The sequence below is a fragment of the Emys orbicularis genome, chromosome 1, assembly GCF_028017835.1.
Source record: "Emys orbicularis isolate rEmyOrb1 chromosome 1, rEmyOrb1.hap1, whole genome shotgun sequence".
In the NCBI taxonomy this organism is placed as follows: domain Eukaryota; kingdom Metazoa; phylum Chordata; order Testudines; family Emydidae; genus Emys; species Emys orbicularis.
Window position 1 is genome coordinate 257144527 of NC_088683.1, and position 15453 is coordinate 257159979.

The 15453-nt window shown below is 49.6% G+C and overlaps 1 protein-coding gene across 1 annotated transcript in view; it reads left to right on the plus strand.

The window, feature by feature from the left end:
* The window catches only part of PCID2 (PCI domain containing 2), a 65237-nt gene that overhangs the window by 41916 nt on the left and 7868 nt on the right, over positions 1 to 15453 (plus strand). The gene's annotated exons all lie outside the window — the stretch shown is intronic.

The window sequence follows — 15453 nt, forward strand, 5'->3', positions numbered from 1 at the left end:
AATGATCTGTAGGCATGTTGCTACCATCTGCCTCTTTTAAGGGTTTCTGTTTCCTTTCGCAAAATGTTCCCTGCCTCTTTACACAGCTAATTTAGAAGTGGCACTAACTGTTTTCTGAACTGTAGAGGAGCGGACTCACCCCTGCGGCACCTCCTGCTGGTCTCTCAGGGAATTAGCTCATTCCAGCTCCTGGAGCGCCCTCTGCAGGCCAGTGATCTGCCTGTCCTCTGGCCCCGAGTCCCTCCCAGCACCCTGGTGCCCCTGTACCTGGGGTGCTGCCCCCTAGCAGTAACCCCTCAGATCTGGGTCTCCCCTCCCTGGGGAACCCCCACCCACTATCCCCACCTCGCCTCAGAATAAGGCCACTGCCAGTCACCAACTAGCCCCCCCTCCCTGGGGCAGACTGTAGTATAGGCCACTCATCATAGGCAAGGTTGGGTTTGGACCTGCTGCCTTGGCCTACCCCTGGACTGCCCTCTGCAACCCCCAGTACCCCTTGGCCTTCTACTAGGCCGCAGCCTGGGGCTCTCCAGGCTAGAGCTCCTCAGCCTGTCCCCAGCCCTACTCCACTCAGGTACTCTGTCTTAACTCCCTGCAGCCAGGCCCTTCTCTCTCTGAATGCAGAGAGAGACTCTTTGGGCTCCTGGCTCCCAGCCTTCTTATACAGGCCAGCTGTGGCCTGATTGGGGTGTGGCCCAGCTTCGGCTGCTTCCCCAGTCAGCCCAGCTTAGCAGCTCCCAGCCACAACCTTCCCCCAGGGCTGTTCTAAGCCCTTCAGGGCAGGAGCGGGGGACCACCCCACTATATGAATGATAATGTATTACACACATTTTATGCAGATATGTGAGAAGGATTGCTGGGCATGGTGCTACTTTTCCGCCTGGGGGATTAGTATAGCAGAGTGCCAGCCTTAATTAATCAATTAGCATTGATTAACTAGAGCAGGGGTCAGCAACCTACAGCACAAGAGCTGATTTTGAGTGGCACGCAGCTCCCTGATGCAGTCCGGGCCCCCAGCCCCACTCAGCCCCCCTGCCCACTGCTCTCCCCTGTGGGGGCAGGAGGCAGAAGCTTGGCTCTGCGGCAGCCAAGCTTCTCCCCACCCCCGCTTCTTCCCCCAGCATGGTGCTTTCCTGCCCCTCCTCCTCTCCTTCCCTGCGCCAATCAGCTGATGGCCCTAGCGAGGGGGAGGGGGAAGAGTGGCAGTGTGCACACAGCTCCGTAGAGGACGCAGAGAGAGGTAGGGACGGAGCTTGGGGGAAAGGGGTGGAACAGGGGATATCCCTTCCAGCCCCCTGCCATGAGCCACTTGGGGCAGGGGGCTGGGAGCACCCCCACGAGCCGAGCACCCCAGCCTTCTGCCCTGCACCCCCCACACCTCCCAGCCCTCTGCCCTGCACCCCCACCCCAACACACACCCAGCCTTCTGCCCTGCACCCCCACAGCCCCATCCCTCTGCCCTGAACCTTCCCACACACACTCAGCCTTCTGCCCTGCACCCCCACAGCCCCATCCCTCTGCCCTGAACCCCCCCACACACACTCAGCCTTCTGCCCTGCACCCTCCATATCCCCAGCCCTCTGCCCTGACCCTTGAACCTCCCCCACACACCCAGCCTTCTGCCCTGCACCCCCACCCCTCTCCCCTGAATTCCCCACACCGCAACATACACCCAGCCTTCTGCTCTGCACCCCCCCACACTCCCAGCCCTCTTCCCTGAACCCCCCACACCCAACACACCCAGCCTTCTGCCCTGCACCCCCCCAGCCCTCTGACCTGACCCTTGAACCCCCCACACCCCCAGCCTTCTGCCCTGCACCCCCCCCACACACAGCCCTCTACCCTGACCCTTGAACCCCCCCACACCCACAGCCCTCTGCCCTGATCCCTGAACCCCCCCCACACACCCCAGCCCTCTGCCCTGACCCCTGAAACACCCCCCCCCCAGGTCTGGGGTCCCGGCTGCAGGCCCTGCTCAGCCCGCTGCCGGCCTAGGTGAACAGAACCCCAGGCTGGCAGCGAGCTGAGCAGGCTGGTGGCGTAAGATCAGCATTTTAATTTAATTTTTAAATGACGCTTCTTAAACATTTTGAAAACCTTGTTTACTTTACATACAATAGTTTAGTTATATAATATAGACTTATAGAAAGAGACCTTCTAAAAACGTTAAAATGTATTACCGGCACGCGAAACCTTAAATTAGAGTGAATAAATGAAGACTCGGCACACCACTTCTGAAAGGTTGCCGACCCCTGAACTAGAGGGAAGATGAAAGACAGTATGGCTAATGTAATCATGTTTCCTCAATAACAGACCTTAGACCTTGGCTACACTTGCGAGTTACAGCACTGTAAAGCCGCCCCCAGTGCTGTAACTCACTCCCCGTCCACACTGGCAAGGCATTTGCAGCGCTGTATCTCCGTGGTTGCAGTGCTGCATGTACTCCATGTCCCCGAGAGGAATAGCGTGTATTGCGCTGCCGCTGCGGCGCCAGTGTGGCCGCCCAATGCGCTGTGACTGGCCTCCAGAAGTATTCGGCAGTATCCCATAATGCCTGTTCTAGCCACTCTGGTCATCAGTTCAAACTCTACTGCCCTGGCCTTAGGTAACCAACCATGTGACCCACCCTTTACATTCCCCGGGAATTTTAAAAATCCCCTTCCTGTTTGCTCAGCCCGGCATGGCGTGGAGTGCTATCAGTGAATCTTTCCAGGTGACCATGCCTCCACGTGCCAAGCGAGCCCCAGCATGGAGCAATGGCGAGTTGCTGGACCTCATCAGTGTTTGGTGGGAGGAAGCTGTACAGTCCCAGCTGTGCTCCAGCTGTAGGAATTACGATACCTTTGGGAAGGTATCAAAGGACATGATGGAAAGGGGCCATGATGGGGACACCCTGCAGTGCAGGATTAAAGTGAAGGAGCTGCAGAGTGCCTACCACAAAGCCCGCAATGCAAACAGCCGCTCGGGTGCTCCCCCCGCGACCTGCCGATTCTACAAAGAGCTGGATGCGATACTTGGGGTTAACCCCACCTCAACTCCAAGCACCACCATGGACACTTCAGAGCCGGTGTGGGGGGGGGGAGGAGGAAAACAGGAGTGAGGGTGGTGGGGCGGATGGAGACACCCCGGAATCCCTGGAGCCATGCAGCCAGGAGCTCTTCTCGAGCCAGGAGGAAGGTAGCTAGTCGCAGCGGCTGGTACTTGGTGGAGGACAAACAGAAGAGCAGGTTCCCGGTAAGCGGGTTTTTTTTTCGGGAAGGAATTTTTTCGGTGCGGGCTCTTTGGGAGAAGAGGCTTAGGCATGCATGCCTAGATGCGGAATAGTGCATTCATGTGGTTTATCACATCGCGGTAATCGGCCTCGGTAATCTCCTCGAATGTCTCATCCAGAACGTGTGCAATGCGCTTGCGCAGGTTTAGCGGGAGAGCCACTGTGGTCCTTGTCCCAGCCAAGCTAATGTGTCCGCGCCACTGTGCCGTGAGGGGACCATTGCTGCACACAGGCAAGCTGCATATGGGCCAGTGCGGAAGCCGCATTGCAGTAGAAAACCCTCCCTTGCTTCCCAGGTCACCCTCAGCAGCGAGATATCGTCCAGGACAAACTCCTGTGGAAAATGTTGGGACAGTGTTCAGTGTAGGTGCCCCCTGAAGCTGTTGGCTCTCCCCAAAGCAGAGAAACACAGAGGACAGTGCAGCCCTGAAACAATCAGTCCCCCTTACTCACCATTTTGAGGCTCCCGTTGGAAATGTGTGCTCTGTTTCGGACGGGAAAATTATGCTATTGTGTAGACCCTGTGTGTTTTCTACTCCTTAAGTGCGGGGGAAATCATTACTCTGTCTGGTATAAACAATGCTGCCTCTGTTAAATGTTGCATTTTGCCTATACAACTGCATCAACCTTGAGACCTCAGGCGTCCCTCTTATCGCCTGCTCAGAGACTGCAAAGACTCAGAAAGAGACCACGAAAAAGCAAAGACGACATGCTGCAAGAAGTGATGTGGCAATCTATTAAAGAGAATGAGAAAGCACAGAACTGGAGGGAGAGAGAAAGCAGGATCTGCCAGGAAAACGCAGCGCACCGGCGGCAAAGCATGGATCGGCTCATAAGCATCCTGGAGCTCCAAGCAGACACTATCCAGGAGCTCGTAGCCATGCAGAAGGAGCAGTACCGCAAACGCAAATGCCCCCCCCCCCACAGCCCTTGTCCCAAAACTCTTTCCGTTGTGCTCCACTGTCACCTCCAACCCACTTTCCCCAACTTCCGTGTTCTTCACGCCACCAGCTGCCTCCAACACCAGTATCTTCACCGCCCAGCCCTGAAAACCACAACCCTTACTCTCTGCACTCAACCCCCATCACCATGCAGTATAGCTATCCTGAAGTGCAGCACTCACTGCACAGCACACCAGACAGGACATACACGAATCTGTGATTGTACCGTTCCCCACTCCACCCCCTTGTTTCTTTTCAATAAATGGATTTTTTGGCTTTGAAAAAATTCTTTATTATTGCATAAAGTAAAAGACTCCTTAGCCCAGGAAATAAACAGGCACTGCAAGTCTGCTTGTCTGCTTAGCAAACACTGATTCCTAAAGATTGGAACTACTGCACTTCACTCCCGTGCAGGGCACCAGATATCACTGCTGGTTTTCAGCCTCAAATTGCTCCCTCAAGGCATCCCTAATCCTTGCAGCCCCGGGCTGGGCCCCTCTAATAGCCCTGCTCTCTGGCTGTGCAAATTCAGCCTCCAGGTGTTGAACCTTGGAGGTCCATGCCTGAGTGAAGCTTTCACCCTTCCCTTCACAAATATTATGGAGGGCATAGCACGTGGATCTAACCGCAGGGATGCTGTTTTTGGCCAAGTCCAGTTTCCCATACAAAGATCGCCAGCGGGCCTTTAAACGGCCAAAGGCACACTCCACAGTCATTCAGCACCGGCTCAGCCTGTAGTTGAACCGTTCCTTGCTGCTGTCAAGGCTCCCTGTGTAGGGTTTCATGAGCCACAGCATTAACGGGTAAGCGGGATCTCCAAGGATCACAATGGGCATTTCAACTTCCCCTACCGTGATCTTCCGCTCTGGGAAAAAAGTCCCGGCCTGCATCTTCCTGAACAGCCAAGTGTTCCGAAAGATGCGTGCGTCATGCACCTTTCCGGGCCAGCCTGTGTTAATGTCAATGAAACGCCCACGGTGATCTACAAGCGCCTGGAGAACCATAGAGAAATACCCCTTCCGATTAACGTACTCGGATCCTAGGTGGGGTGGTGCCAGAATAGGAATGTGCGTCCCATCTATCGCCCCTCCACAGTTAGGGAACCCCATTTGTGCAAAGCCATCCACTATGTCCTGCACGTTACCCAGAGTCACGGTTCTTCTGAGTAGGATGCGATTAATGGCCCTGCAAACTTGCATCAACATGATTCCAACGGTCGACTTTCCCACTCCAAACTGGTTTGCGACCGACCGGTAGCTGTCTGGAGTTGCCAGCTTCCAGATTGCAATAGCCACCCGCTTCTCCACTGGCAGGGCAGCTCTCAATCTTGTGTCCTTGCGCCGCAGGGTGGGGGCGAGCTCCTCACACAGTCCCATGGAAGTGGCTTTTCTCATCCGAAAGTTCTGCAGCCACTGCTCATCGTCCCAGACTTCCATGACGATGTGATCCCACCACTCGGTGCTTGTTTTCTGAGCCCAAAAGCGGCGTTCCACGGTGCTGAGCATGTCCGTGAATGCCACAAGCAATTTCGTGTCGTACGCGTTAGGCGGCTCGATAGCATCGTCGGACTCCTCACTCTCACTGTCACTTTGGATCTTAAGGAATAGTTCGACAGCCAAACGTGACATGCTGGCGAGATAAGTCAGCATACGCCTCAGCAGTTCGGGCTCCATTTCCCGCAGACAGATCGCGCTGTACAGAAACCGTTGAAAGATGGCGCCAAAGGTGGACGGAAACAAAGGGATTTCTGTCTGGGATGCAAAGCGATGCATCACGGGGCGTTGGGACAGGACCCAGAATGCCCTGCACCCACGCCCCCTTCCCACAATCCACGGCACCAGAATGGGAAGAGGTGCTCTGTGGGATAGCTGCCCATAATGCACCACTCCCAATGGCACAGCAAATGCTGCAAATGTGGCCTTTAAACGGCCAAAGGCACAAACAGTGCGCTGGACAGCTGTCAGTGTGGACCGACTGCAGCGCTTTCTCTACTCAGCTGTATGAGGTCAGGTTTAACTCACAGTGCTGTACATCTGCAAGTGTAGCCAAGGCCTTAGTGTGCTTAAGGTCCAGGGGTTTATCCTAACTAGCCCATTAACATGATGTGCTCATAAATGGTTTAGATGTTTAGGCCATGTCTACACTAGAGATCTTACAGCAGCACAGCTGTACCGATGCCGTTGCGCCACTGCAAGGTCTCCCCTGTAGCCGCTCTATGTTGATGGGAGAGAGCTCTCCTGTCGGCATAATTAAACCACTCCCAACAAGTGGTTGTAGCTATGTCGGCAGGAGAGTGTCTCCTGCCAACATAGCGCTGTCTACATTGGCGCTTCTGTTGGTTTAACTTATTTTGGTCAGGGTGTATGGTTTTTTTCACACCCCGATCAACAAAAGGTTTACGAACAAAAGTGCTAGTGTAGACATAGCCTTAAAGCTAAAGGAATAGGGGTAGAGGGCAGAGAGGGATGGGGGAGAAGGGGACAGAGGAGTGAAAAGCAACTGGAGGAAAGGGGTTTGGGACTGAGAGGAAGGGGGAATTTTGGGAAGGAGAGCGGGTAAATATGGATGGGACTAGAGGAGAGTGGGGCGGGGAGTGGAGGGGACAGGACACTGGGAGGAGGAACATGGTGATGGGTGGCAGGGGGAATCAGGGGGATTAGGGGCTGAGGAACTGTCAGCCCCACCTTCTCCCCTCCCGTGTGGGAGCTGATGTCCGGGGGCCCTGCCTCTCTCCCTATCCCTCAATGTAAGCCCGGATCTAGGGGCTTCTTGCCCTTCTGGAGGATATCTAAGCCCCCCCTTCCCACCGCCACTCCCAGACAGGGTCTGGGAGGGCCTGTTTCTCTGGATCTGTCTGAGCCCCTCTCCCTGTACCCCGCCCCCCATGTGAACCCACATCTGGGGAAGCTGAGTACAGACACACTTGGAGCAGGCACACAAACAGGTTGCTGTGACTATGGTGAGGAGGTGAGAATAAGCATGCTTGGTGCCTGTCACAGGCTCACAAGTACTCCACCGGGGAGGGGATGACCCACTGACATGAATGGAGCAGTTCACACATTTCAGAGCTATTATTTCAGGCTGTATTCACATCCATGAGTTATTATTCAGTTGAGAACATTTCATTGAGATGACTGAGCCATTGCACAGCTGTCTGAGCCCCTTGTGCTATAGATGGATGTATAATGCCCCTTCCTCACAAACAAGGCCCAGATCTGGCGTTAGGATTTTGCACCTCTACTTTCCTGCTCCTTCCTGCCTCCAGCTAGTATGCGCAGTCCTCACAGCCTCAGTATGTTCCCACCTCCCCATGGCCCTCTGAGCTTACCAAGGGCATGAAGTGGCAGGGTGTAGGGGGGAGCTGGTGTGTGTGGGGGTATAGGGGGGGGAGTCTTGGAGCAATGGGCATAATTGAGGGAATTTTGGAGGAGTTGGAGCAGTGGTATGTGAGTCTGCGTAGTTGTGGGTAAATATGGGGGTCAGAGCAGTGAGAGGAGTGTTGGTGCAGGGAAGAATGAGGTGGAAAGGAGGGGTCAGGGTTATGCAGTGAGGAATGTTGGGGGAAGCTTCAGCTCTGTCCCCCCACAAACCCCCATATACATCAATCAATCTGTTATAGGTACTTATAGGGATGCAATCACTGTAATATCTGAACCCCTCAGTCTTTAATGTATTTATTCTCACAACCCCCCTGTGTGATAGGGAAGTGCTATTATCCCTGTTTTACAGATGGGGAACTAAGGCACAGAGAGCCTGAGGTCACAAAGGAGGTCTGTCATGGAGCAGGGAATTAAATTCAGCCCATGCCTCTCAAGTTCCAGGTCCTAACCATTGGACCAGCTTTCCTCTCATGCCCCCTGCTCCGCCATCTCTCCCGCTCCCCTTAAAAATATGTCCCCACTGACTCCATGCTAGTCTCTGCACTATTCCCGCATCAACTTCCCAGCTCCTTAACCAGTGAGTCCTATGCTAAGGTCTGCCTCTCTGTGGGGAGGGAGAAGCAGGTTGGGTTGGGCAGGCAGAGAGCAGGGAGACAAGGAGCTGCTCCAGAGTCAGTGAAGGGAGGGACTAACACGTAGCCAGTCCATTCGTGTGCTGAGTAACTCATTGCCTAGGAGCCAAAGGCAGTCCAAAGGCAGTGGAGGAGGAGCTAGGCTGTAGTAAATGGGAATGCTGAGAAATTATTTTTTTAAAACCGAAGAAATTAAATACCCTCAAACTGTGTTAATGTAGTTACATTTGCCCAGTGGTGCCTCCTGCCATTCCAGAATGTAGAGAGTGGCTAAACTGAAACCTCTGAAAAGGAGGAAATAAAAAGTTAAAACATGCGGCATCCCCATGTGAAGTGGACAGGGCTGGCTGGAGCGGTTGCAGGAGAAGAGAGCCAGCTTGGAGAGGAGATGGATTGGCTGAGCCAGATTACGGCTGGAGAGGCCTGACCAGTGTGGGGGCAGGGACTGTTTGGAACTGGCTGGGCACAGAGCACACCTTGGTATACAGGTCAGCCTACTTAACCAAGGAAGTGTGCAACCCTTTAGTAAGCTGCAGCAGAGGCCACCAGAGAGGAAAAAGTTACGTTGTATGTGCTAATGGCTTCTAAGGTCCTAAGGGCTTAATGAAACATGAATGGGAGAATTAACTGGAAATGTTGGCGAGGACATTATATGTGGCAGGGGATAACGAGGGAGAAGGGTGGAGGAGATACACATACCAGTATTCTGTCATAAGCTTAAAGTTACTGTAACCAACACGGAATAAAACTGTCAACATTTTGGGACATCGACCATGTATGGAATGTCTCTCCCTGCCTCATTGGCAGTTCCACCCTCTAAAGATTACAAAGCACAAACATTATCCTCATTCTATTACTACAAACTGTACAGGATGTGGGAGGAGCACTTAGCAATCACATGGTATCCTTTAAATTTAGCTAGCCATGGTAGTGCCTCCACTGCAAACTCATCTGATAACTACAACTGCCTTAATGACCACTAATGCCTACAAAAAACATTTCTCTTTGTGTTCAGAAAACAAGGAAATTCACTGACCAAAATCATAGTAAATGCAGAGTTAAGATTGCCTGGTAGGATCCCGTGCCATTCTAGAATGTAGAGTTCAGCGAAACTCAAACCTTTGAAAAGCAAGCAATACAGAATTAAGGTATAGCCATGCAACCTTAACTCTGCCCTCTTTCATCAATGAACCAATATGCCCATAGCACACATGCTCACACACTGCCTTTACAGATAGGCCATAACACTCATGGGATAGGTCATGTGACTGCTGTAGGACAAAGTCTAATGCCTTATCATTGCTCAGACAAAACTTGTGTTTAGGGGAGCTGGACTGAACAGGAGATACATACATCTGCCCTACAATCAAACATTTAGCCTACTCCACAGCAATAACCCCACACCAGCTAAATTTCACAGCCCCCTCACCCTTGCACACACAATTTCATTTAATCGTATACTTTCACTTCCCCCTCATTCAATGCAGAGACCACTCTTATCTCCCACCTCACTGCTGACAATCCCCATGGCATGAAGATCCTTGTGTGTTGCTACTGACATAACTTACATACCTAACTCAGCAGCAATATGAGACACAATGGATCCCTCAAGGTAAACATACACCTCTTTTCTTTGATCACACATATGGTGGAGGGGAAAGGGAAGGAGAGAAGAGACAGAACAGGATCCAGAAAGGTAGGGCCTCCCAGATCACTTTATCACAACCACAGCTTTTTCAAACCACTCCAACTAAATCCCTCCACTATTTTGTACAGCTACACACAACACAGTGCATGCAGTTGGAATGCATGCAGCTAATTCCCAGTGGCTATTGCCAGCTCTCAGTGGCAGAGTTAAGGTTGTGTGGGTGTGTACCTCAACTCTGTATTTTCTGTTTTTTAGAAGTTTAAGTTTACTTACCTTCATTCCTTACGGCCTGGTTGTCAGTGATTTGAGTTTTGCTGAACTCAGTGTTCTGGAAGGGCATGAGATAACACAGGGCAATCTTTACTCTGCATTAATGAAGTTTTTTGTCAGTGAATATATAGAACCATTTTGTTGTGTAGTCGCCCACCATTGTTTGTGCAGATGAAGTGAAAATGGAAGCAGGAGAGTCAGAAACAAAGGAAAGGATTCTAGTTTTTCCACATCAGGGAAGAAAATATTTACAGACTACTGCTTAGGAGCAATGGAAATGTCTTGGTGCCTACCAGAAGGTGTGTATATATAAAATCATATAGCACACAGAGAATCTTTGGGGCAGAAATATTCTTTAAGCGACATAGACCAGCAAGGCAATGACTGGTGCAGACAACAAGATAATAGCTCTGTTGCCAGCCTTTTATTTATTTTATTTTTTCCCCACATTCTTTGTATGGCAAATTGATTTCCAGTGTAAACCATTACATTATCTCATCTGTAGAATGCCTGGTGGCTAGTCAGGCCTGTAGAGAAATACAGCAGCATACAATTATCTTTCATGATTATATACATGTTTTAATTACCACAGTCCCTTGATAAAAAAAATGTGTTTTTTAATTGATTCGCTGTTGACAACAACATGAACACAAAAACTCAAATGTGTTGGGTAAGTCTGAAAAACTTTCAGAAAAGTTTGGAAAAGCACATAGACCTGTAATTCCACTGAATAAGCTGATCCGTACTTAAGAACATTTGTATCTAATCCTTTTTGCTGGGTCTGGTCCAATGAAGTGCTGAGCAACTTCAACTTCCAAACAACTTCAGTGCATGTTGAGGGTTCTCAGCACCTTGCAGGATTGGGCCTTATGGGCAATATTGACCTAATTACGCCTGCACAAGGAATTATGTACCTTTGAAACCGTTAACATGAGGCTTAAGTGGTGCATAGGGTCTTGTGCAGGCCTTGTGCACAGTGGTAAATTTCAACACAGGTGCGCATCTGCCTGTGTGCATAAGCAAAGGTCATTGCTTCAAGCCCAAAAAATTCTGTTTGCTGGCTAAGTCTGTTTGATCTAGGGTTATGCAATGCCCTGGAAAAAGTCTCCTCTGTGTTCCTGGCCTGAACTTCGGAACAAATTATGTAGAAACACCCTCAAATAACCTATCCCAGGTTTTTCATGAGAAGCAGTTGATGCTGGCCATTTGGTGAATTTGGGGTAAATGCTGGAAGTAGTCAGCTGTTAGGTCTTTACCTTTAATAAAATGTTAAAGCTGCATTTAAGTCTGCTGGTGATCGGAGCCGCATAAGATTGCCACCATCTAAAACCCAAATACTGGATACTAGCAGGGTTTTATTTTGATGGTCTGATTATTATTTTACCAAAGCCAGTTATAGGTTCTAAAAATATTTATCATAAAGTTTTGAAGTTCTGTCAACAATTTTTGCAACATGAAGCAATAGTTTACAATGGAGTTTAAATTGTTTGCCATCAGCCTCAAGGTTCTTCACAGTTCTGTCTCATTTACATTACAGCTCTTGATCCACCTGTTCCCCATCTTGTACCCTTTGCTCTGTCCGCTTCTCTCACCTTACCATTCTCGTTGGATCCTTGCACTCATGACAGTGTATTTTCCCATGCTAGTCCATACACCTGGAACAGTTGCTCCTCCCCTGGGCACCAAGAACTGATCAACAAGCCTTGGAACCAGGCTTGGAGGGAAGGAATCCACCACAGAAAACAGAGCAGCAGTGAAGCCTTGTGAATGTAGTAGACCCTGCCACTCCAGCAGCTGTGCTTTGCAGGGGGAAATGGTCAGCAGAGCTCTAGAGCAGTAGATTTACTTACCCCAAAGCCAGTTCATCTCCCAGCTCAACCCTTCCTGCCCATCCAAAACTTGGTTTTCCATGAAAGCTGGGCTCTCTGGCTCATTGCAAACACTGTGCACAAGTTCCCCAAATCCTGCCCCCTCCTATACAGTGAAACCACACTGTGGCCACAAAAGTGGCAGGGTGGGGTAGGTGTAGGACGGGGTCATCAATTATTTTTTGTCAAGGTCCACATTTCTTGGTCAGGGTATAGTCAAGGTCCGGACTCCAGAGAAAATAATAAAAAAATCACAGTAATGATAATAAGAAGTAAATAAAAAGATTTCAGAATCCATTCAAAAGCATCTGGAAGTCCAGATTTGGCCCAGGGTCCACCTTTGACTACGCCCTAGTGCAGGATTTGCCATTAAAAATTAAAATGCCTCCCATTTTAAAAATAATGAGATTAAGGTAACTGCGTAGGTATAATATATCTAGGCTGTCGTAAGGTGTTTGACTTAGTACCACACAACATTCTGTTAAAAATTAGCACTATACGGTATCAATCAAGCACATTTTAAGTGGAGTAAAAACTGGCTCGCTGATAGACCTTAAAAAAAAAAAAGTTGTCAGTGTGGAATCATCACTGCATGGGGGTGTTTCTAGTGGGATTCTGCAGGGATTGGTACTAGGCCTGACGCTATTCAATCTTTTCATCAATGATCTGGAAGTAAATGTAAATTGACTGCTGTTAATATTTGCAGCTGACACAAAGATTGGCAGAGTGCTAAAAATGATGAAGACAGGGCAGTCAAACAGAGTGACCTGGATGTCTTGGTAAACTGGGCCCATTCAAACAGCCAAATGCAAAATTATACATCTAGAACCAAAGAATTCAGGCCCTACCAAAAGAGTGTGTGTGGGGGGGTCATATCCTGAAAAGCGGTCACTGAAAAGGATATAGGGGTGGTAGTGGAAAAAAGATCAGTGTGATCCTTGGATGTATAAACAGTAGAGTAGTGAGTAGGCTAGTGATTATACCTCTGCATATGGCATTGGTGAGACAGATGCTGGAATACTGCATCCGGTTCTGGTGTCTACATTTTTAAAACGTTAAAAAATCCTGCACCCATTAAAATCAGAGGAGTTGTCTTCTTAGCTTCTGTGGGTTTTAAATCCATCTAAGGATTGAGCTTTAAGTCCATCCAGTGTTTGCTTAATGTTAGTTCATTTGTTCACCTTGATCATTGTCAGTATTTTAAAATCTGCCAGTTTACATAGTTAGTGTGTGCTGTATTGATTGGCTTTGGTCTTGAACTGCTTAAACTTTGCTAAATGAGATTGTACAAAACATTAACTTATGTAAACATGTGTTTTTATTGTAGCACTTTCCTCATTTCTGTTTTATCCTTGTGGCACTAGAGCTGGTTGTAGGTTTTGCAGGATATTATATGAAAGAAGATGGGTGGGAGGTGGACTTATACAAGTAATTTAGTACTTTTGCAGTGGTGGGGCCGGACAGCTGCAGTGTGTCGCTGCTGCAGGGTGGGGAAAGTGCTTGAGACAAGAAACTATTTTGACTCTGCTGAGCAGGATGAAAGCTGACCCTGAGAACTACGTTTGGATTTTTAAAGATAATCTAGCTTTGAACACAAGAACTACATTCACTTAAACACATCCATAGAAGGCTGACATTGCTGTTCCAAGCACATTAATTTCATGCACATACATGTTCTTTTGGTTCTCTGCTTGCAAGCTCATCTGTTGAAATGGCATTGTGCCTGCTCACAACTCATTATGCCAGTAAGATGAGGGCATAAGAGCCAGCCAATACAATATTGCCAGTGCCATCTTTTCTGCAAGAGGGCTCTCCTCTGTGACAGCACTGCCCCTCTCTTGTTCACACCTGTTCAAACTCTGTATATAAAGTCTTTGGGAAATGATTTTAGAAGTTCCTCGCCTCCACCAGTAATTCTATTATTATCATCATCATCATCATCTGTATTATCATAGCACCTAAAAGTCCCAGCAGGCAGATTCTTAGATGATTTCTTTCTGATGAATATTCTCTGTTTGCATCCCTGTGACTGTCACTACAATGGATCCATTTTATTATCTTTCCCCTATTTATCCGAACTCTCTCCCATCCCCCACTCACCTGAAACTCTCACATAATCTCCCATTTTCTGATAGCTTGAGACCCTTCCATGACCATGTCTTCAACAAAGAACTGTGCTCATTTTATTTTCTCACTGACCCCGCCACAAAGGGTCTCATGGCTTCAGAAGGAGGGTTTTCTTTTTTTGAATCTAGCTCTGCACAAACTCAGCATGGGCCTAACAGGGAAAAAGAGGTTTTGGTCCAGACTTTTTAACAGAGCCTGCAGATGGGAGAAAGGAGGAGGTGTTGTGCATATTAGAATGAATCTCCAGTGATCATCCCAGTTTCCATGGTCCACATTCAGTTTGGTTATTGTTGGTATCACAGCTGGGCAAATCGTTCAAAAGTCTAATTTGAATGCCATCGCTATGAAGCAATCCATTTCTATATAGAAAATAAAACCCCCTTAACATGGACTAGGTTTGAATTCATTTGCCAGTGAGCCCCATGACTCAGAGCTAGATGCTGCTGAGTCTCACCCTTCCTGCCTGGAGACTAGGGATCAGCACTCTGCAGAACTGTTCCCTCTCCACCACCTTCTCTGGACCCAGCAGAGAGAGTTCTCCGCAGGGCTGGGATCTATGCGGAAGTGGTGGGGACCACTGGCGCGGACTTTCGTTTTTGCTGGTGGGTGCTCTTCTCCGCCCCCTCCCCTCCCATGCAAGCATTGGGCAGGGCATTGGGAGGGGGGGAAGAGGCCGACCAGGGGCAGGGCCTTGTGGCGAAGCGGTGGGCGGGGCCTCGGGGGGGGGGGAAGAGGCTGAGAAGCAGGACCTCGGGGCGGAGCAGCAGGCGGGGCCTCGGTCCAGGCGCAGGGTCCCACAAAAGGTTAATTCAGCCCTGAGGGTGTTGAGCACCCACGGAGTCAGCGCCTATGGTGGGGACTGTATGACCAGCACCCCACATTGAGTGGGGACATGGCTGGGTGGGAACAGCCTTGACTGCACACCACCCCCACTGAAGTTACAGCAATAAGTTTATACAGTTTAGGGCTTTACCTAGAGTATTACCTTTCCCATAAAGGCCCCTGTGTAGGTCCTTTTAAGTGAGATCCTCAGGGCAGCCAACCAGGGGGCATCCTTTAGAGCCATACTGCCAGGAAGCAGAGGGCAGGTCAATAGGGGGGAAGGAGCTGGTGCAGAGACCCTAATGCTCCCATGGCTCATTATGTGCGTGGGTCAAACCCTACTTCAGGTGGAACAATTTGGTGGGAACTCCATGAAGGCCTCTGCTGCAGGTTTTATCTCAAATGGAGCAACTTACAGCTCAAAATGATTGCTGAACAAAATTCAATATTTTGAAGCGAGGGAATGAAAATGTATTGAACCCCCATAATTATGG